Genomic DNA, 24,633 nt, shown 5'->3' with positions numbered 1-24,633 from the left:
AAAGGAGAATGGTTGCAAGAGCATTGGGAAGAGAGTATTTAAACAAAGGATTCCACTTGAAAATGTTCCAAAGTGTATATTAATCACAATTCTATGCCAAATGCACAGAATTTCATGAATTGTTAACATGAGTTAATTGTTTGATTATAAATGGAAGCTCTCAAGGTCTCCCCTGGGGAAGTTGGTTCACTCCCAGATTTAAGGACCTATAAAAACAACATTAAGAATTTTTATGGACTCTATTGCAGAGGGAGAGGGTGGGAAGATTTGGGAGAATGGCATTGAAACATGTATAATATCATGTATGAAACGAGTTGCCAGTCCAGGTTCAATGCACGATACTGGATGCTTGGGGCTAGTGCACTGGGACGACCCAGAGGGATGGTATGGGGAGGGAGGATGGAGGAGGGTTCAGGATGGGGAACACATGTATACCTGTGGCGGATTCATTTTGCTATTTGGCAAAACTAATACAATTTGTAAAGTTTAAAAATAAAATAAAATTTAAAAAAAAAGAATTTTTAATAATGTGGTTTTTATATACCGATCCCTTTGTCTGGAAAATCCACTTCTTAACAATTTTTCCTGGCCCTCCCTTCTCATTTCCCTTTTTATCACATGTTATCTCTTCCACAATGCCATCCTTGACTCTGCCTTACTTTTCCCTGTGCTATGCTTCCATTTGTCATGACCTTTATAAGTGTATAACTTATCCTATACATTTTTTCTCCCAATTAAACTGAAAGATCTTTTAGGGAAACAGTCTTATTGGCTGCTGCTTTATAGCACCCTATTCTGAACTAATCAGATTTGTTAGTGTAAATCGCAGATTTTCTTATTGATGTGGTTTCCAAATACCTGTTCTCAATTTAGTGCTGGATTGAGAAATTTTTAGAAAGACAGATTTCTGGGCCCTATCTTTAGATATTCTAACTTAGATGATTGAAAGTATGTATAGAATTACACAATTTTTAAAAGATATCTCAGCTTTTAATCTCTGAAATTATACTGGTAGAACAGATGTCCCAAATATTCCTGTCCTGGGTATGCCACATTCAAATTCAAAATCAAATATATATTTAGCCAAAGTTAAGCTGTGAGGGAAGTTGGGTAATGGGAGCTATTCTGGTAGTCCCAAGTCTCTTAATCTCCTAAACATCCTTCTTTTCCCCAGACATAGTTAAGAACAAGATGATCTAGAGAAGATATTCATGTGGTCAACAAAGACTTAACTCTTCCCCGAAGTATTTTCATGTATGTAGTTCATGCCATTTATAACTATTAAGATTTGTATTTTTAAAATCTGTAAATCAACTGAGATGTTCAAATATTTCATGTCTAAATATGCATTTTTCAATTTTATTTAATCAAATAAAACTTTTGTGTTTATAATTTGTCATATTTATTTCTAACTTTATTTTCAGAATTAAGATTTTTATTTATACAAATAAAATTATTGACTATAACAAAGTTTCTATCTGGGATCATTTTCCTTTTGTTTCATAATCACCTTAAGAATTTTCAGTTTGTAAATAAATGCTGGCGAGGGTGTGGAGAAAAAGGAACCTTCTTACACTGTTGGTGGGAATGCAAACTAGTACAGCCACTATGGAAAATAGTGTGGAGATTCCTTAAAAAACTGGAAAAAGGACTGCCATATGACCCAGCAATCCCACTGCTGGACATACACACCAAGGAAACCAGAATTGAAAGAGACACACGTGTACCCCAATGTTCATCCCAGCACTGTTTATAATAGCCAGGACATGGAAGCAACCTAGATGTCCATCAGCAGATGAATGGATAAGAAAGCTGTGGTACATATACACAATGGAGTATTACTCAGCCATTAAAAAGAATACATTTGAATCAGTTCTAATGAGGTGGATGAAACTGGAGCCTATTATACAGAGTGAAGTAAGCCAGAAAGGCTTATATGTATAACCAATACAGTATACTAATGCATATATATGGAATTTGGAAGGATGGTAACAATAACCCTGTGTGTGAGACAGCAAAAGAGACACAGATGTATAGAACAGTCTTTTGGACTCTGTGGGAGAGGGAGAGGTTGGGATGATTTGGGAGAATGGCATTGAAACATGTATATTATCATATGTGAAATGGATCGCCAGTCCAGGTTTGATGCATGAGACACGGTGCTGAGGGCTGGTGCACTGGGATGACCCAGAGGGATGGGATGGGGAGGGAGGTGGGAAGGAAGTTCAGGATGGGGAACACATGTACACCCATGGTGGATTCATGTCAATGTATGGCAAAACCACTACAATATTGTAATTAGCCTCCAATTCAAATAAATCAATTTATATTAAAAAAAAAAAAACTACAAAGAAGTGTCACCTCACACCAATCAGAATGGCCATCATCAAAAAAAATCTCCAAACAATAAATGCTGGAGAGGATGTGGAGAAAAGGGAACCCTTCCCTACATTGTTGGTGGGAATGTAAATTGGTACAGTCACTGTGGAGAACAGTATGGAGGTTCCTCAAGAAAACTAAACATAGAACTACCATATGACTCAGCAATCCTACTCCTGGGCATATTCTCAGAGAAAACCATTATTCAAATAGATACCTGCACCCCAGTGTTCATTGCAGCACTATTTACAATAGCCAGGACATGGAAACAACCTAAATATCCATCAACAGAAGAATGGATAAAGAAGATGTGGTATATGTGTATGTGTATACACACACACACACACAATGGAATATTACTCAGCCATAAAAAGGAATAAAATAGTGCCATTTGCAGAAACGTGGATGGACCTAGAGACTGTCATACAGAGTGAAGTATGTCAGAGAAAAACAAATATCATATAATATTGCATATATGTGGAATCTAGAAAAATAGTACAGATGAACTTATCTGCAAAGCAGAAATTGAGACACAGATGTGGAGAACAAACATGGATACCAAGGATGGCAGTGGGGGTGGGATGAATTGGGAGGCTGGGATTAACATATATACACTACTATAGATAAATAATGAGAACCCACTGTACAGCACAGGGAACTCTACTCAATGCTCTATGGTGACCTAAATGAGAAAGAAATCTAAAAAAGGGAGGAGTATATGTATATGGATAACTGATTCACTTTGCTTTACAGCAAAAACTAACAACATTGTAAAGCTATACATTCCAATAAAAATTTTAAAATGAAAAAAAAAAAGAATTTTCAGTTTGTGTTTGCTGATAAGATATTCTCAGTTTTGTTTGCTGTTTGCTTTTTGATCTGAAAATATCTTTGATTTCATTCTTCCAGGGTATAGTCACTAGGTAGAGAGTTTTAGCTCATTACTTACTTTCTATTAGCCTAGAGGTCTTTTTCTATTGTTCTTGTAACTTCCAAAGGTCGTAGAAAGAAATTAGCCATCAATCTATCATGCTTTTGAGTGCAACTTAGCTTTTCTTCTACTTGCTTTTAAGATTTTTCATTGTCTAGTTTTCAAAGTTTCCTCTTAGTGTACTTTGCGTATGCATGCCTGAACCCACATGTTATGTATTTTAAATATATTCTCCTCAAACCTTTGAATTTATGTATTTATCAGGTACCAGAAGTTCTTAGCCATTATCTCTTCATATATTATTTCTGCACTATCTCTCTTCTTATTTACTTGAACTCAAGTATGTCTTAGACCTTCATACTATATCAAGTATAGCTCTTACCATTCTGTATTTTTCATCCTTGCTTTTAGTCCTTAATTGTAGATAATTTATTTAACATCTTCAGTTTATCAATCTGTTGTTAAATTCATTCATTCATTTTTAATTTGTTATTAATGCTTATAATTTCTACTCAGGCCTTTTTCAGTGCTTTAATGTTACTTGTATTAGTTTCCAATTTCTTGCTGATGTTTTTAAAGTATGATTTTAATCTCAGAAACAGAGATGTTGTTTTAAGTCTGTATCTGATCACTTTTATTATCTAAAGTCCCTTGGTATTTTCTCTTGTTTCTAGATCATTTTATCTTGTCACCAGGTATGATTTATAGTATTTTCTGAATATATTATTAGAAAAATATTTTCAGTTCAGTTCAGTTCAGTTGCTCAGTCGTGTCCGACTCTGAGATAACTTCAAATCTAGGATGATGAAGCCTTCTTGAGGGAGGATTTTGCCTATTTTTGCAGGGCATCTGAGGGCAGTAACATTCTCAGAACCAAGGACTGAGAATTTCCTTGTTCAACTAGATGACTATCCAGAACATAGTCAAAAAATAGCTCTCCGGAGTCCCAGTCCAGGTTAGCACTATTAACAATGGAGCTTCTGCTGTTGGTGGGCACAAAACTCCAAACCTCATTTCCTCTACCTCACAAAAACACCAAGAATATTCATCCTTTCAGCAACTTCCCAAAAATTGGAAAATGGTCTCAGTGCAAAAACCCTAGATGGCAGGGAGTGTTATGAATAAAAGTTCTTGTCCTTTTGCTTAATCCCTGTAAGCTCAGACTCAGCCCCCTACACCTCACATCTCTTACCCGTTACCAGAAACTGTCTCTGAGCTGCCTTTTCTATATGGGTATTTGCTCCCGAGGCACAAACAGTTCTGGTGCAACTCTGAGGTGTAGTTCTCTTCCTATTTTCAGTCTCACAATTTTTCAGTCTCTTGTTAGGTCTCTGAACTTTTTAGAAGGTGATTTTTTTGTCAAGCCATTTTAGTTGTCATCTCCAGGATTACTGATCCTAATTACCAGGACTGTTATGACTAAATGCTTTAATAATATATCACTATGTATTTATAGTCATTTTTTATTTGATGTTGGTTCATGTTTTTTCTTTTCCATGTTTCTTCAGTTTGATCCAATTGTTATCCATATCCTTTTTCATTTCTTAATTTGAGAGTTTCATTAAGCTTTTCATTGCATTAACTACTGTGTTCTTTTCTCAATGCTCACTGTCAAACACATATTTCTTTACTATTTTTTAAATTTTTTAAGTTAAAATATAGTTGATTTACAATTCTGTGCCACTGTAAATGGCACACTTTGCCATACAGCAAAGTGACTCAGTTATATACATATATACATTTTTAATATTATTTTCCATTTCTTTACTCTCATATACAATCAAGATTTCCAAAACATTTTCAACTAATATGTTTATGCCAATAAATTGCAACTTTTAAATATTTTTACCTGCCCGTTTTTCTCCTCCATGACATAGATGAGACTTGGGGATTCTTTTACTAGTTTTCTCTTTTCCAAATACCACTCATCCTCTCTTCCATGTGCTAAGTTTTGCTGATATAGCTGAGTAATATTAACAAGTTTTTATTTACAGTTGGCCCCTTATATTTAAAATATCATTAAGTCACTTCTTCCTAGACAGTTTTCTACATATGCATTGCTTTAATTTGTATGCATTGAAATGTCCTTTACTCCACAGTGTCCTTTCTTGCAATTTTTGCACTGATCCATTTATTGTTCTCCAGTATTTCACTCAGATAGGTTATGCTGCTGATAGATTCTTTCAGTGCTTACATTATCTGTGAATATCTTTCTTTCACACTTACATATTCACTCTATCATTTTGGAGGTGGGAGTAAGAATTTCTTAAATCCTAATTAATAAGTACCCACTATAGGTATAGTGCCTTCCCAAGTCGTGCTAGTGGTAAAGAACCCGCCTGCCAATGGCAGGAGACATAAGAGATACAGGTTCAACGCCTGGGTCAGAGAGATCTCCTGGAGAAGGAAATGGCAACCCACTCGAGTATTCTTGCCTGGAGAATCCCATGGGCAGATGAGTGTGGGAGGCTGCAGTCCATAAGGTCACAAAGAGTCTGACATGATTTAAAGCAATTTAGCACACATGCATAAGCATCAGATCAGATCAGATCAGTCGCTCAGTTGTGTCCAACTCTGTGACCCCATGAATCACAGCACACCTGGCCTCCCTGTCCATCACCGACTCCTGGAGTTCACTCAGACTCACGTCCATCGAGTCAGTGATGCCATCCAGACATCTCATCCTCTGTCATCCCCTTCTCCTCTTGCCCCCAATCTCTCCCAGCATCAGAGTCTTTTCCAATGAGTCAACTCTTCCCATGAGGTGGCCAAAGTACTGGAATTTCAGCTTTAGCATCATTCCTTCCAAAGAACACCCAGGGCTGATCTCCTTCAGAATGGACTGGTTGGATCTCCTTGCAGTCCAAGGGACTCTCAAGAGTCTTCTCCAACACCACAGTTCAAAAGCATTAATTCTTCGGCACTCAGCCTTCTTCACAGTCCAACTCTCCCATCCATACATGACCACAGGAAAAACCATAGCCTTGACTAGATGGACCTTTGTTGGCAAAGTAATGTCTCTGCTTTTGAATATGCTATCTAGGTTGGTCATAACTTTCCTTCCAAGGAGTGAGTGTCTTTTAATTTCATGGCTGCAGTCACCATCTGCAGTGATTTTGGAGCTCAGAAAAATAAAGTCTGACACTGTTTCCCCATCTATTTCCCATGAAGTGATGGGACCAGATGCCATGATCTTCGTTTTCTGAATGTTGAGCTTTAAGCCAACTTTTTCACTCTCCACTTTCACTTTCATCGAGGCTTTTTAGTTCCTCTTCACTTTCTGCCATAAGGGTGGTGTCATCTGCATGTCTAAGGTTATTGATATTTCTCCCGGCAATCTTGATTCCAGCTTGTGTTTCTTCTAGTCCAGCGTTTCTCATGATGTACTCTGCATAGAAGTTAAATAAACAGTTAAATAAATACGACAATATACAGCCTTGACGTACTCCGTTTCTTATTTGGAACCAGTCTGTTGTTCCATGTCCAGTTCTAACTGTTGCTTCCTGACCTGCAAACAAATTTCTCAGGAGGAAGATCAGGTGGTCTGGTATTCCCATCTCTTTCAGAATTTTCCACAGTTTATTGTGATCCACACAGTCAAAGGCTTTGACATAGTCAATAAAGCAGAAATAGATGTTTTTCTGGAACTCTCTTGCGCTTTTCCCATGATCCAGTGGATGTTGGCAATTTGATCTCTGGTTCCTCTGCCTTTTCTAAAACCAGCTTGAACATCAGGAAGTTCACGGTTCACATATTGCTGAAGCCTGGCTTGGAGAATTTTGAGCATTACTTTACTAGAGTGTGAGATGAGTGCAATTGTGCGGTGGTTTGAGCATCCCCCACGTCCGAGGTCAGGGGCAGAAGCCGAGAGGACCCCATGCCCGAAGAGCGGCGGCCAAGAGGAGTTACCCCACATCCGAGGTCAGGGGCAGTGGCCGAGAGTACCAGACTGCGACGGCGCAGCAACGGCTGAGAGGAGCTACCCCGCTTCCGAGGTCAGCAAGGGCGGCCAAGAGGAGAAATCCAGCGTTCGAGGTCAGGGGCGGCGACGAGAGGAGTTACCCCACATAAGCATAGCAAAGTCATCAGTGCCAAACTATACTGACATAATCTCATTTCTTGAAAATTACCTTTATAGATTTAAGTGTGTTGCAGTGGGGGTGGGACATTGTTGTATAACACTCAAAGAATATAAGTTAAAATGAGAAATAATCTAATACTAACCAGAAGTCTGAAGTTCTGTGATTACTTTTCCTTTGTAAATAACTTTTTTAAAAAATCGGGAAGTTTGTCAGATTGTGTTTTGTCCTTAGAATTTATGAATTTTATAGGTATATATTCTTGGTCTTTTATTCTCTGGATGTAGTATTCCCTCAGGAGTGTTGTAATTTTTCTTTGTCCACTAATTGTGTCTGGCAGTGGAAGCTTTCTCTGGAATAGAAAAGTTTCAGAAGTCTCTGTCAATCTGGATCAGAGGAAAAACTCTCTGGTTTATATCTTTGCTCTTTCTAAGCCTTAACGATGAAGTCGTCTCAGCTCACATCATCATTTCAGCTCCTTCTCAGCTCCTAAAGACGAAGGGAAATTCATGAGGAGCCCCTCCCTCAAGGGTAGGGGTGTGTCCATGGGTCTCCAGGATCCATGATCATCTCTTCTTCCCCAGCCCTTGTACACTGCAGAGAGTAGAGATACCACAGTGGTTCTTCTCCTGCACTCATGCTATCTCATCTTGTTTCATCTTATGCAGGCTTCTCAGGCTTGTTTACTCAGAAATATTGATTGGGAGTAGAAAAGATGAAAATGACATAAGAATCAACCTCTGCTAAAACCCACATGATGTATTATTTCCATACATTGTTGAATTCAGGTAACTAACATTAGGGCTTTTGCATCTATACACTTAAGTAAAATGGGTATATATTAGACATTTCTACTTCATTTAGTTTGAGATCAAATTTTATCAGCCTGTACTAATTTTCTACTGCTGTATAAAAATTTACCACAATCTTGGAGGTTTAAAACAAATGTATCACAGTTTTTGTGGATTAAGAGCCTGGTGCTTTTTAGCTGAGACTTCTGCAGCAGAATTCCCTGGTGGCTCAGATGGTAAAGCATCTGCCTACATAGATGTGGGGGACCCAGGTTCTATCCCTGGGTTGGGAAGATCCTCTGGAGAAGGAAATGGCAACCCACTCCAGTACTCTTGCCTGGAAAATCCCATGGTTGGAGGAGCGTGGTAGGCTACAGTCCATGGGGTCACAAAAAGTCGGACGCAACTGAGCGACTTCACTTTCACTGTTTCACTTTCTGCAGCATTACATACATTATAATGAAGGCTCTATGCACCCTCATCTGCAGGCTTGTCTCAGGAAAGATCTACTTCCCATATCCCTCATTGATGACTAAATTCAAACTGTTAGTTGCAAGTCAGTGCCTGTCTGCTTGATGGTTGTTGGGCTGGCAGCTTAGCCCTGCAGGGCTTCTAGAGACCATGCCCTAACTACAATAGTGCAGCTTGCTTCTCTAAAACAACAGGGGGATCTCTTTTTTTTGAGTGCTTAACTAATTAGGTCAGGTCTACTGGGAACAATCTCCCTTTGAAATAACTCAAAGTCAACTACGGAGCTGGAGAAGACTCTTGAGACTCCCTTGGACTGCAAGGAGATTGAAATAGTCAGTGCTAAAGGAAATCAACTGTGAATATTCATTGAAAGGCCTAATGCTGAAACTCCAACACTTTGGCCACCTGATGTGAAGAGCCAACTTATTGGAAAAGACCCTGATGCTGGGAAAGATTGAGGGCAGGAGGAGAGGGGATGACAGAGGATGAGATGGTTGGATGGCATCACCAATGCACTGGACATGAATTTCAGCAAAGTCCAGAAGATAGTGAAGGACAAAGAAGCCTTCTGTGCTGCAGTCCATGGGATCGCAGAGTCAGACACAGCTGAGTGAACAACAACAAAGTCAACTGATGAGGGGCTTTAAATTAAATATGCAAAATTCCTTCACCTTTGCTATATAGTATAATCCAATTAAGAGAATGACTGTCTTGTCATATTCATAATCCTACTTACACTGAGGGAAGGGAATTTTGAGGAGAGATAGGAATTTAGGAGAACTTCTCAGAATTCTGTTTACCAGGTAGTTTCATATATACCTTGATATCTTTTTGTGTATGTGTCTGTTTCTTCTGTAATTCAGAAACAACCTGAAATCTTATAATTGTTATTCTTTTCAGACAATGTTTTACTCAGAGTTTTTTGTTTTTTTTTTTTTTAGGCTTCTGGACATAGGCCAAAGAATGCTCAAACTACTACACAATTGCATTCATCTCACACACTAGTAAAGTAACGCTCAAAATTCTCCAAGCCAGATTTCAGCAATACATGAACTGTGAACTTCCAGATGTTCAAGCTGGTTTTAGAAAAGGCAGAGAAACCAGAGATCAAATTGCCAACATCTGCTGGATCATTGAAAAAGCAAGAGAGTTCCAGAAAAACCTCTATTTCTGCTTTTTTGACTATGCCAAAGCCTTTGACTGTGGATCACAATAAACTGTGGAAAATCTTAAAGAGATGGGAATACCAGACCACCTGACCTGCCTCTTGTGAAACCTATATTCAGGTCAGGAAGCAACAGTTAGAACTGGACATGGAACAACAGACTGGTTCCAAATACGACAAGGAGTACGTCAAGGCTGTATGTTGTCACCCTGCTTATTTAACTTATATGCAGAGTATATCATGAGAAATGCTAGGCTGGAGGAAGCACAAGCTGGAATCAAGATTGCTGGGAGAACTATCAATAACCTCAGATATGCAAATGACACCACCCTTAAGGCAGAAAGTGAAGAGGAACTAAAAAGCCTCTTGATGAAAGTGAAAGTGGAGAGTGAAAAAGTTGGCTTAAAGCTCAACATTCAGAAAACGAAGATCATGGCATCTGGTCCCATCACTTCATGGCAAATGGATGGGGAAACAGTGGAAACAGTGAGAGACTTTATATTTTTGGGGGGGGAGGCGGGGCTCCAAAATCACTGCAGATGGTGATTGCAGCCATGAAATTAAAAGACGCTTACTCCTTGGAAGGAAAGTTATGACCAACCTAGATAGCATATTCAAAAGCAGAGACATTACTTTGCCAACAAAGGTCCATCTAGTCAGGCTATGGTTTTTCCAGTGGTCATGTATGGATGTAAGAGTTGGATTATAAAGAAAGCTGAGTGCCGAAGAATTAATGCTTTTGAACTGCAATGTTGGAGAAGACTCTTGAGAATCCCTTGGACTGCAAGGAGATCCAACCAGTCCATCCTAAAGGAGATCAATCCTGGGTGTTCATTGGAAGGACGGATGCTGAAGCTGAAACTCCAGTACTTTGGTCACCTCATGCAAAGAGCTGACTCATTTGAAAAGACCCTGATACTGGGAAAGATTGAGGGCAGGAGAAGGGGACGACAGAGGATGAGATGGTTGGATGGCATCACCAACTCAGTGGACATGGGTTTGGGTGGACTCCAGGAGTTGGTGATGGACAGGGAGGCCTGGCATACTGTGGTTCATGGGGTCACAAAGAGTTGGACACGACTGAGTGACTGAACTGGACATATGGAAAATTTTTATTATCACTGTTACACTGATTCTAATTTTACTGCATTATAATTTAACAATTCTATGATGTTGACTTTATGTTATTTATTAGAGATTTCTTTGTGGCCTAATATTTAGTCATTTAAAAACAATATTCCACATGTTCAAAAAGAACAAAGATTTTCTGCTGTGTGGATATTATGTTATATGCACATATGATGTGAAGATAGACTTCTATTAGATTAAGCCACTGAGTGACCAGGGTTAATTTACTATCTCAGCAGAGCCTGACCAATACTGTATAACATGAGGAGGTTTACTTATTTAGAAAACAGTAAAATTCACTGAGTTATTTGTTCAGCATTCTTTAAATACATCTCAGAGTGTGTTCTTGGGTTTACTTCTCCCTTCCTGGAGAACTGCCATTAATAATGTCCTCAAAGACTCTTGTGAAGTAAACTTTTCAGGCCTTATTTGACTGAGAATATTGTCTCTTACATTCAAATTACGGTTTGGATCTATAGCTATAATCTCAAAATTACTTGATGTTAGCACCCTAAAAATGTTACTACATGGTCTTCTTGTCATCAATGTTACTGTTGGGTTGTAAAGAGTATGTTTCCCTATCTTTTTGAAATTTTAAAACAGTGCAATTTAGTTTTGCTTCTAAATTTTATTTTTCAGTTCTATAGTATAGAATATCTGTGTAAAAATGCCTAGTAGGTAAGTTGAAAAGTTGAATCTTTAATTCAGGCACTATATCCAAGTAATATATGTGAAGTTCTATCAATCTGAGATTTCATAAGGCAAGAAGATAGCTGGAGAAAAAAGTGCCAGCTCATGGGGAACTTGTAGGCAAGGAGAAAAGCAAATGGGGGAAAATCAAGTATGACAGTACAATAAGACATAGGAGAATACAGAGCTATTGAAGTTGAGAAAGAAGAATTATAGTGAGGAAGACGAAGTCCACAATCACATATTCTGCACATAGGATTGAGAAATTGAATTTGGTAATTGAAATCACTGTTTACTTATAAGAGAGTGGTTTTAAGGAATAATTGGAATTAGCTTCTAGATTGTAGGCTATTAGAGGAAAACTAGATATGATCATTTAAAGGATCAGCACATCCCACTGAGTTTTGTTCAGACATTTATAAATATAAGCACATTAATTTTCCTAGCGAGAGTTTGTCAAGCACCTACTTATAAGCAAAGGACAGCTCTTTTATTGCAATTTAAATGTATAGATTGGGGGTGACAGTGGTAGAGGAGCATTTTACAGTATTTAGATAATATAAGTAATTTAAAAGTGGAAAACACTTTTAAACACTATTCAGTAAAAAATGGATATAAGTAACCTGAGGTCAATCAGAGTCATTTCCTTTTAAGGCATGAGATGTGAACAAGTCATGTGGTAAAGAAAATGAGACATGGGGAGTGAATTATAAATTGGAGAAATATTTTCAGGAAAAGAGTAAACCACATTAAGAATATATATACACATATATAAGGACTGATAAATTCAGGAGCTAGCATTGCTCCTGTTTTATGACTAGTGGGTTTGAAAGCCAAAAACCATTAAGTGGCCAAGAGAGTTTTTATCTTGCTCTTATTATCCTTATCTATTTTATTTATTAAGGTTTAATTGCCTAGCATTTTTCTAATACTCATTTTTTGGTCTAATACATTACAAACCAGTTTTGCAATCCTAATTTATGTCCCCCACGGAAAATACCTCAAGTCAAGCCTCTGCTGTCCAGTATGCTAACCAGCAGTCCTAAATGGTAGAAATTTAGCAACACAGCAGGCTGCAGTCCTCTGGCAGGCAGACAGAAGACAGCAAGAATCCCAGTCAAGGGCAGGAGCACACTAGAAGATCAGAAAAAGTTTAATTATCATGTATGCATGGACTAGTAGTAAAAATCACTAATACAGGAGAACTTAGAGAGGCTGACTACCCATCTGGGCTAGCACACACTCTGGTGTTCACATGAGGGTGTGGGGAAGGGTAGAACCAAAGGACTGGTAGATGACAATGTCTTAGACATAGATCAGAATATCCTGACTGTGAAGTACAAGCATCAGGGTCAATGTTGGGAGATATGTTGACAGGCATAAGGGCGGGTTCTTTCGCCTACTGAGTGAGGAATCTGTCCTGTTTGGGAACTTGAGAAACTTAGACCTGGATAAAAATAATCTTACATAGGAAAATTAGTTAAAGATAGAATCTGCACTTCTTAAGCCCTAGCATGATAGGCCTAGAGCGGAACAAAACATCCCTTCCCAACTTATCAGTGGGAATACAGGGCTTCCTGGGTCACAAGGACCTGATTCTTTATGCACTGTATTAGAGATTGAATTAAGCTTCCCCCTAAATATGTTAAAGTTTTAGCCTCAGAATACAACCTTATGTAGGGGTAGGATTACTGAAAGTATAATAAACATGAGATCATTCTGGAGTATGGTGGGCCCTTAATCCAATGAAACTGTTGTTCTTATAAGAAAACAGCAATGTGAAGCCTTAAGCAAGCAGGGAGAGCACCATGTGATGGCAAAGGCAGAGACTAGAATTGTAAAGTTGCAAGCCAAGGGACACCTAAAATTTCCAGAAAATCATTAGAAGCTAGGAGGAGAAAAGGAAGGAGTCCCTGTAAGTTTGCACAGAAAATATGGCTCTGCCAACACCTTGATTTCAGACTTCTTGGCCTTCAGAAATGTCGAAACAATAAATTTCTGCTTTGAGCTATTAAGAGTTTTATATGTCAATTTGTTATTACACATTGGGAAATTATTATACCCTGGGTCCTGAAAGTAAATGGAGGAGAGGACAGGAGTAGGGGTTTCTGGTCAGTGGACTGAGTGAAGGCTGAAGAACAAAAAGAATGAGATTTTTCTTCCAAAGACCACAGTTAATAATCAAGATCTTTTCCTTCATCTTGTTTCCCCTTCCCTGCACTAAAACTATGCCAAATATTAAACTGTTCTCTGAATGTTTTTCACAGTTATAAACCCTTGAATTAAGTTGGAGCTTAAATTCAGATTATGTTCTACTAGCCTAGATGAAACAGAGTCAAATATTTCTTAATAGTTTAGGCACATGTCTCACCAAAATCTTTTCCTTGTAAATCTCTTTTACATTTATGTCCATTTTGAGTTAATTTTTGTACATAGTGCAAGGTTTTAAGTTCAATTTTTTGCATAATGATGTCCAAATGTTACAGCATCATTTATTCAAAAGTCTATCATTTCTTAATGAACTACCTTTTTGGCAATTCAATGAAATTTATAAGTGGGACTGTTTCTAGCCTATCCTTTCTATTCCATTGATTTATGTGTCCGTTCTCTAGCAAATAACATACTTTCTTGGTTACTATGCTGCTGCTGCTGCTAAGTCGCTTCAGTCGTGTCTGACCCTGTGTGACCCCATAGACGGCAGCCCACTGGGCTCCCCCATCCCTGGGATTCTCCAGGCAAGAACACTGGAGTGGGTTGCCATTTCCTTATCCAGTGCATGAAAGTAAAAAGTGAAAGTGAAGTCGCTCAGTCGTGTCCAACTCTTAGCGACCCCATGGACTACAGCCTACAAGGCTCCTCCGTCCATGGGATTCTCCAGGCAAGAGTACTGGAGTGGGGTGCCATTGCCTTCTCCGTCTTGGTTACTATAGCTTTAGATTAAGTCTTAAAATCATATTGTGTGAGATCTCTAATTTTGTTCTTTATCAAAATATGTTTCAACTATTCTAGATCTTTTTCCTTTTCCATTGTCAATTTATACAAAAAAAATTGCTTGTATCTGAACTGTGTACAATTATTTATAGATTAATTTGGAGAGAATTGACATTATAACCATATTTAGTCTTTTAATCTAATAAATAGGTCATAGGTCTTCATTTGATCTAAGCCTTCCTGATTTCTCTCACCACTGTTTTATAACATTCAGCATGAATATTTCCTAATTATTTCATGTTTTATATTACTACTCTAAACGATACTATTTTTTAAATTCAAGTTCCACTTCTTCATTGCTGGTGTGTATAAATAAAATTGAAGTTTTATATTAATTTTGTACCCGATAAACTTGTGAAAATATTTATTAGATTTAGTAGCTTTTTCATAGATTATTATGAATTTTTTGGTAGAAAACTATACGGTCCATGGAATTCTCCAGGCCTGAATATGGGAGTAGTTAGCTGTTCCCTTCTCCAAGGGATCTTCCCAACCCAGGGATCAAACCCAGATCTACCACATTGCAGGCAGATTCTTTACCAGCTGAGCCATGAGGGAAGCCCAGAAAATTATGCCATTTATTGCTTAAAACAATTTTAGTTTATCCTTTCCAATCCTTTTTTTTTTTTTTGCTTGCTTTATTGCACTCAACAGAACCCCTAGTATGATGTTGAAGAGGAAGGATGTGAGCAGACATAATACTTGTTTTCTGATATTAACAGAATAGTATTCAGCCTGTTACCATTAATTATTAGCTGTAGGATTTTTCTGTAGATTCCCTTTATTGGGGTGAGAAAGGTTCCGTATATTCCTTGTGTAACAAGAGTTTTCATCATAAATGAGTGTTGGATTTTGCCAAAAATTTTTTCCACATCTATTGAAATGTCATGTGATTTTGTCTTTTAGTCATTAATACCTATGCCAAGAGCGGCCGAGAGGAGCCACCTCATGTCCGAGGTCAGGGGCAGAAGCCGGAAGGACCCCATGCCCGAAGGGCAGCGGCCAAGAGGAGTTCCCCCACGTCCGAGGTCAGGGGCAGCAGCCGAGAGTACCAGACTGTGACGGTGCAGGAACAGCAGAGACGAGCTACCCCGCGTCCGAGGTCGGGGGGGCGGCCGAGAGGAGATACCCAGAGTCTGAGGTCAGGGGCGGCTACCAGAGGAGTTACCCCACGTCGGAGATCAGGGGCGGCCGGCGGGAGGAGCTACCCCACGCCCCCACGCCCCCACGCAGGAGGCCAGGGGCGGCGGCCAGGAGGAGCAACCCCACGTCCAAGGAGCCGTGGCTGCAAGGGCGAAGGAGGGCCTAGAGGAGCTATCCCATGTTGAAGTACAGGAAGGGCGGCGGTGAGAAGATACCCCTCGTCCAAGGTAAGGAGCAATGGCTGCGCTTGGCTGGAGCAGCCGTGAAGAGAAACCCCACGCCCAAGGTAAGAGAAACCCAAGTAAGACGGTAGTTGTTGCAAGAGGGCATCAGAGGGCAAACACACTGAAACCATACTCACAGAAAACTAGTCAATCTAATCACACTAGGACCACAGCCTTGTCTAACTCAATGAAACTAAGCCATGCCCGTGGGGCAACCCAAGACAGGCACGTCATGGTGGAGAGATTTGACAGAGAGAAGGGAATGGCAAACCACTTCAGTATTCTTGCCTTGAGAACCCCACGAACAGAATGAAAAGGCAAAATGATAGGATACTGAAAGAGAAACTCCCCAGGTCAGGAGGTGCCCAATATGCTACTGGAGATCAGTGGAGAAATAACTCCAGAAAGAATGAAGGGATGGAGCCAAAGCAGAAACATTACTCAGCTGTGGATGTGACTGGTGATAGAAGCAAGGTCCAATGCTGTAAAGAGCAATATTGCATAGGAACCTGGAATGTCAGGTCCATGAATCAAGGCAAATTGGAAGTGGTCAAACAAGAGATGGCAAGAGTGAATGTCGACATTCTAGGAATCAGCGAACTGAAATGGACTGGAGTGGGTGAATTTAACTCAGATAACCATTATATCTACTACTGCAGGCAGGAATCCCTCAGAAGAAATGAAGTGGCCATCATGGTCAACGAAAGAGTCTGAAATGCAGTACTTGGATGCAATCTCAAAAACGACATAATGATCTCTGTTCATTTCCAAGGCAAACCATTCAATATCACAGTAATCCAAGTCTATGTCCCAACCAGTAACACTGAAGAAGCTGAAGTTGAACGGTTCTATGAAGACCTACAAGACCATTTAGAACTAACACCCCCAAAATATGTCCTTTTCATTATAGGGGACTGGAATGCAAAAGTAGGAAGTCAAGAAACACCTGAAGTAACAGGCAAATTTGGCCTTGGAATACGGAATGAAGCAGGGCAAAGACTAATAGAGTTTTGCCAAGAAAATACACTGGTCATAACAAACACCCTCTTTCAACAACACAAGAGAACACTCTATACATGGACATCACCAGATGGTCAACACCGAAATCAGATTGATTATACTCTTTGCAGCCAAAGATGGAGAAGCTCTATACAGTCAGCAAAAACAAGACCAGGAGCTGACTGTGGCTCAGACCATGAACTCCTTATTGCCAAATTCAGACTTAAATTGAATAAAGTGGGGAAAACCATTAGACCATTCAGGTATGACCTAAATCAAATCCCTTATGATTATACAGTGGAAGTGAGAAATAGATTTAAGGGCCTAGATCGGATAGATAGAGTGCCTGATTAACTGTGGCATGAAGTTCATGACATTGTACAGGAGACAGGGATCAAGACCATTCCCATAGAAAAGAAATGCAAAAAAGCAAAATGGCTGTCTGGGGAGGCCTTACAAATAGCTATGAAAAGAAGAGAAGCGAAAAGCAAAGGAGAAAAGGAAAGATATAAGTATCTGAATGCAGAGTTCCAAAGAATAGCAAGAAGAGATAAGAAAGCCTTCTTCAGTGATCAATGCAAAGAAATAGAGGAAAACAACAGAATGGGAAAGACTAGGGATCTCTTCAAGAAAATCAGAGATACCAAAGGAACATTTCATGCAAAGATGAGCTCGATAAAGGACAGAAATGGTATGGACCTAACAGAAGCAGAAGATATTAAGAAGAGATGGGAAGAATACACAGAAGAACTGTACAAAAAAGATCTTCACAACCCAGATAATCACAATGGTGTGATGACTGACCTAGAGCCAGACATCCTGGAATGTGAAGTCAAGTGGGCCTTAGAAAGCATCACTATGAACAAAGCTAGTGGAGGTGATGGAATTCCAGTTGAGCTATCCCAAATCCTGAAAGATGATGCTGTGAAAGTGCTGCACTCAATATGCCAGCAAATTTGGAAAACTCAGCAGTGGCCACAGGACTGCAAAAGGTCAGTTTTCATTCCAATCCCAAAGAAAGGCAATGCCAAAGAATGCTCAAACTACCGCACAATTGCACTCATCTCACACGCTAGTAAAGTAATGCTCAAAATTCTCCAAGACAGGCTTCAGCAATATGTGAACCGTGAACTTCCTGATGTTCAAGCTGGTTTTAGAAAAGGCAGAGGAACCAGAGATCAAATTGCCAACATCCACTAGATCATCGAAAAAGCAAGAGAATTCCAGAAAAACATCTATTTCTGCTTTATTGACTATGCCAAAGCCTTTGACTGTGTGGATCACAATAAACAGTGGAAAATTCTGAAAGAGATGGGAATACCAGAACGCCTGATCTGCCTCTTGAGAAATTTGTAGGCAGGTCAGGAAGCAACAGTTAGAACTGAACATGGAACAACAGACTGGTTCCAAATAGGAAAAGGAGTACGTCAAGGCTGTATATTGTCACCCTGTTTATTTAACTTCTGTGCAGAGTACATCATGAGAAACGCTGGACAGGAAGAAGCACAAGCTGGAATCAAGATTGCTGGGAGAAATATCAATAACCTCAGATATGCAGATGACACCACCCTTATGGCAGAAAGTGAAAAGGAACTAAAAAGCCTCTTGATGAAAGTGAAAGTGGAGAGTGAAAAAGTTGGCTTAAAGCTCAACATTCAGAAAACGAAGATCACGGCATCTGGTCCCACCACTTCATGGGAAATAGATGGGGAAACAGTGTCAGACTTTATTTTTCTGGGCTCCAAAGTCACTACAGATGGTGACTGCAGCCATGAAATTAAAAGACGCTCATTCCTTGGAAGGAAAGTTATGACCAACCTAGATAGCATATTCAAAAGCAGAGACATTACTTTGCCAACAACGGTTCGTCTAGTCAAGGCTATGGTTTTTCCTGTGGTCATGTATGGATGTGAGAGTTGGACTGTGAAGAAGGCTGAGCGCCGAAGAGTTGATACTTTTGAACTGTGGTGTCGGAGAAGACTGTTGAGAGTCCCTTGGACTGCAAGGAGATCCAACCAGTCCATTCTGAAGGAGATCAGCCCTGGGTGTTCTTTGGAAGGAATGATGCTAAAGCTGAAATTTCAGTACTTTGGACACCTCATGGGAAGAGTTGACTCATTGGAAAAGACTCTGATGCTGGGAGGGATTGGGGGCAGGAGGAGAAGGGGATGACAGAGGATGAGATGTCTGGATGGCATCACTGACTCGATGGACGTGAGTCTGAGTGAACTCCAGGAGTTGGTGATGGACAGGGAGGCCTGGCGTGCTGCGATTCATGGGGTTGCAAAGAGTCAGACACCACTGAGTGACTGATCTGATCTGATCTGATTGTTAATTGTTTTATAAACCAACCTTGTATTCCTGGGATAAGTCTCATGTGATCACTGTATAATAATTTTTGATGTCACAGGACTATTTAAATAGGAAGATACAGATGGATAAAAAATAAAGGCATAGAAAATACATTCCAAAATACTAATACAAAAGAGTCTTAATGCCTATACTAATACCAGCATAGTATATCAATATGATAATAGACTTCAGAGCAAATATCACACAATAAACAGGGAGATTACATAATGATGAAAACAGATCAGCTTATTAAAACAACTATGCTAAATATGTATGCATATAACAAGAAACCTTTCAAATACATGAGGCAAAAACTGATATAGCTGAAATGGAAATTGAAAGTTCTACAATTATAGTTGGACTTCAACACTTCTATTAGCAACTTATAGAACTAGTAGTCTGAACATGATTTTTAAAAAGAAATAATATTAATCTATGAACTTGTCTAAAAATCGAGGACAATATAGTACTTCACAATTTATTAGAAGGGCAATAGTGGTAAAGAACCCACCTGCCAATGCAGAGGACATAAGATATGCGGGTTCAATGCATGGGTCAGGAAGATCCCCTGGAGGAAGGCATGGCAACCCACTCCAATATTCTTGTCTGGAGAATTCCATGGAGAGAGAAGCTGGCAGGCTACAGTCCATAGAGTTGCAAAGAGTCAGACATGACTGAAGCAACTTAGCATACATGCATGCAGTACTAACCTAACATCAAAGCCAGGCAAACACATCATAAGAAAATAATTAGAAACCAATATTTCTTATGAATCAGTTCAGTTCAGTTGCTCAGTCCTGTCTGACTCTTTGCGACCCCATGAACCGCAGCACGCGAGGCCTCTCTTTCCATCACCAACTCTCGGAGTCCACCCAAACCCATGTCCATTGAGTTGGTGATGCCATCCAACCATCTTATCCGCTGTCGTCCGCTTCTCCTCCTGCCCTCAATCTTTCCCAGCATCAGGGTCTTTTCAAATGAGTCAGTTCTTCTCATCAGGTGGCCAAAGTATTGGAGTTTCAGCTTCAACATCAGTCCTTCCAATGAACACCCAGGACTGATCTCCTTTAGGATGGACTGGTTGAATCTCCTTGCAGTCCAAGGGACTCTCAAGAGTCTTCTCCAACACCACAGTTCAAAAGCATCAATTCTTCGGCCCTCAGCTTTCTTTATAGTCCAACTCTCACATCCATACACGACCACTGGAAAAACCATAGCCTTGACTAGACGGACCTTTGTTGACAAAGTAATGTCTCTGATTTTGAATATGCTGTCTAGGTTGGTCATAACTTTCCTTCCAAGGACTAAGCGTCTTTTAATGTCATGGCTGCAATCACCGTCTGCAGCGATTTTGGAGCCCCCAAAAATAAAGTCAGCTAGTGTTTCCATTGTTTCCCCATCTATTTCCCATGAAGTGATGGGACCAGATGCCATGATCTTCGTTTTCTGAATGTTGAGCTTTAAGCCAACTTTTTCACTCTCCTCTTTAACTTTCATCAAAAGTTCTTCTTCACTTTCTACCATAAGGGTGGTGTCATCTGCATATCTGATGTTATTGATATTTCTCCCAGCAATCTTGATTCCAGCTTGTGCTTCATCCAGCCCAGCGTTTCTCATAATGTACTCTGCATATAAGGTAAATAAGCAGGGTGACAATATACAGCCTTGACGTACTCCTTTTCCTATTTGGAACCAGTCTATTGTTCCATGTCCAGTTTTAACTGTTACTTCCTGACCTGCACACAGGTTTCTCAAGAGGCAGGTCAGGTGGTCTAGTATTCCCATCTCTGTCATGAATATAGTCATCAAAACTCTAAGAAATACTAGCAAACTGAATTCACCAAAACTCTGCCTTCTATCCACCATTGGTCTTACTTGGGAGTTACTTGTCCTTTCCATTTTATCAGGAGATTTCTGAATGATATTTCTTACCTGATTTTAGACCCATAATGGTTTCTTACCTCTTCCAAGAATAAAGGGCTAATTTTTTCCCCCTGTATTCAGCTGAAGCATGCATTTTCTTGTGTGTTCTGTATATGACTGGCCTTGCTGCCACTCATCCAGCTGCATAAGACTTTTTCTTCACAGATATGCAAAACAAGACTTTGGCTCTGCTCACCCTTCTCTGTAGCCAATGATCACTACAGGCAATACTCTCTAGAGTATTTTTTATTATCTCCTGACTTGACACTGGGTATCCCAGATGGTGCAGTGGTAAAGAATCACCTGCCAGTGCAGGAGACACAAGAGCAGTGGTTTCAACCCCTGGTTTGGGAAGATCCCCTGGAGGACGAAATGGCAACCTGCTCCAGTATTCTTGACACTAGTCATTATTCTGAGCACACATTTTTCTGAGAAGGAGCTTGCATGTGATAGCAGACATACCTTTTGTGAAGTGCCTCCTCCTCTTGTACTTGGTCACAGATGAGGCAGTTTTCAGGTCCAGTTTTCTTCTTGGAAGGGTTTCTCCACTTCAGGACTTCAGAATTGTTGATTGTGATGTCAGCTCCTTGATGAACGTAAAGAAACATGAGTTTTTAGTTCTTCCAGATTTTCTTCATTATTAGGTTGTTAGCACAGTCTTTGCAAGTTTCTACATCCTGAGTGCACAGCAAAGTTTGGTTTACAATTTTGACATCTGTTCAAAATTTTTCTCAGTCATAAGATCAACAAAAACACACTGATGTTTCCTAAATGTAGAAACTGAATGTCTTCCTCTATCACTCTGGCTCTACTTGTTCTCATTCTATATTCTGGTCAATTTTCCATCGTGTATTTTCTTCCCTCTTTTTCATGCCTGTCCACTGTTCTTTCATGTCTATCCCATCCCCATTATCCTTTTGATCTTTCTGTCTCATCTTATATCCAGCATCATTCTAGTGACTTGAACAACTATCCTTCCAGCTTTCTCTTGGTTTAACCCCAAATTTCATCAAAACTCTCTACTCTCCATGTATCTAGCCTGGGAAGAAGCCTTTTCACCACATCCTCATCCTCCATCACACGATACCGTATGTACCTCTTTGACATTGCATAACCTAGTAAGCATGAAAATTACTATTATATAAATACTATTTGATACAAGTTTATTTCATTATAATTTACCTCCTTTTCACAATGGGTTGATATTGTCCGAATTTATCATAATTTCATTGTTTGGGGGTTCTGTTACATAGATTTATGTTTCAACAACACCAACCTACTTCTGTTATGCTAGCAGAGTTTGAATATTTTAATTCTCACTGAGAAAAAAAAAAAGCAGTTTCCTTTACTATTTACATTTTAAAGCAACCACCAGATTTAATATGATTAATGTATATTACATAAGAGTGATAATGGTCTCATCATGGGAGTTTTATAATTTAGCAACTTGATTTTCCATAACTTAGTCTTCCCTCTCATCTATGACCCACCAGGGAATGATATCCTTATTTTATATACCAGTTTTTTCATATCTCAGCACTTGAATAATTTCTCCTTTTTCCCAATAGGGTTGCTTCACCTTGATCTATTTTCTTCTTTCCTAGTTCTCCTTCTTGCTGTTCTTTATTTCCTCTAAGTCTCAAACCCATTATGTTTTCTCTCTTCAGGCTGCTACTTGATATTGTTTCTTACTTATGTTCAACATTCCATGCATATTCAGAGAATCCCCTGGCCAAATGTTTCCAAAAATTATTTTAAAAATAAATGAATAAAACAAATAAAATAATACCAAGCTTGCTGCTGCTGCTGCTGCTAAGTTGCTTCACCCTCATAATATCGGAGTAAGATCTATTTAAGGAAATGGTAAAACTCTTATGTTGCCTATATGCACAAGAAAATCCTGAAATCCTAAAAGAAGCAATAATATGGAAAGTTTGATTTTTATGACTCATTCAGCCCAGTTCCTCACTTATAGGCAAGAGATGTAACCTCAAATACATTTAAATATCTTTTGATTATATTTTGAACTTAAGAGAAACTTACAAACTATATCATGACAGAAGATGTGATCTGTTTTACTTGTATAGTATTTTACAACTTTTGAACTAGTAGTCAACATTTAAAATTTTGGACATTTTACATAAAATTCTGATTTTTGTTTTTCTTTCTTTTTCTATTGAAGTATATTTGATTTATAATATTATATTAGTTTCAAGTGTGCAACATAGTGATACAATATTTTTATATATTATACTCCATTTAAAGTACTTACAAAATAATGGCTATATTTCACTGCATTGTAAAATATATATTGTTGCTTATCTATTTTAAAAAATAGTAGTTGCTACCACTTAATCACCTACCCCTAGCTTGCCCTTCTCTGCTTCCCTGTCCCCACTAGTAAGTACCAGTTTGTTTTCTATGTGAGTCTTTCTGTTTTTCTATATACATTTATTTTATTGGTTAATTTGACATGTAAGTGTTGAGCATTTGTTTTTCTCTGATTATTTCACTATGTCTAATGCATTCTATATTCATCCACATTGTTGCACATGGCAGAATTTCATTATTTATTAAGGTTGAGTAATACTCATTACTTTGCCAACAAAGGTCTGTCTAATCAAGGCTTTGGTTTATCCAGTAGTCATGTATGGATGTGTGAGCTGGGCTATAAAGAAAGCTGAGTGCCGAAGAATTGATGCTTTTGAACTGTGGTGTTGGAGAAGACTCTTGAGAGTCCTTTGGGCTGCAAGGAGATCCAACCAGTACATCCTAAAGGAAATCAGTCCTGAATATTCATTGGAAGGACTGATGCTGAAGCTGAAACTCCAATACTTTGGCCACCTGATGTGAAGAACTGACTCACTGGGAAAGACCCTGATGCTGGGAATGATTGAAGGTAGGAGGAGAAGGGGACAATAGAGGATAAGATGGTTGGATGGCATCACTGACTCAATGGACATGAGTTTGAATAATCTCCAGGAGTTGGTGATGGACAGGGAAGCCTGGCATGCTGCAGTTCATGGGGTTGCAAAGAGTCAGACACAACTGAGTGACTGAACTGAACTGAACTGAATATTCATACTCATACACACACACATATACATACACCTATGCCACATCTTTACCCATTAATCTGTTGATGGACAATTAGATTGCTTCCATATCTGGCTACTGAAAATAATTCTATGAATGTTGGGATGCATGCATCTTTTCAAATTAGTGTTTTTTATTTTCTTCAGATATATACCCAGCAGTGGAATTACTGGACCATATATGGTAGTACTGTTTTTAGTTTTGAGGAATTTCCACACTATTATCCATAATCCTACCAGCAATGTACTAGGGTTTCCTTTTCACCACATCC

The 24,633-nt window shown here is 39.1% G+C and overlaps 1 long non-coding RNA gene across 1 annotated transcript in view; it reads right to left on the bottom strand.

Annotated features, from left to right (window-relative positions):
* LOC139185327 (uncharacterized) overlaps nt 1–24,633 on the bottom strand; it is a 216,038-nt gene that overhangs the window by 34,858 nt on the left and 156,547 nt on the right. The window contains exons 2-3 of the long non-coding RNA XR_011568951.1: nt 21,729–21,852; nt 12,635–12,768 (exon numbers count right to left, since the gene is read on the bottom strand). This is a non-coding gene — a long non-coding RNA (uncharacterized lncRNA). The remainder of the gene's footprint in view (nt 1–12,634; nt 12,769–21,728; nt 21,853–24,633) is intronic.

This window comes from Bos indicus, chromosome 10 (genome assembly GCF_029378745.1).
Source record: "Bos indicus isolate NIAB-ARS_2022 breed Sahiwal x Tharparkar chromosome 10, NIAB-ARS_B.indTharparkar_mat_pri_1.0, whole genome shotgun sequence".
NCBI lineage: Eukaryota > Metazoa > Chordata > Mammalia > Artiodactyla > Bovidae > Bos > Bos indicus.
The sequence above is the reverse complement of the archived record's forward strand: the minus strand, read 5'-3'. Positions and strand labels throughout refer to the sequence as shown.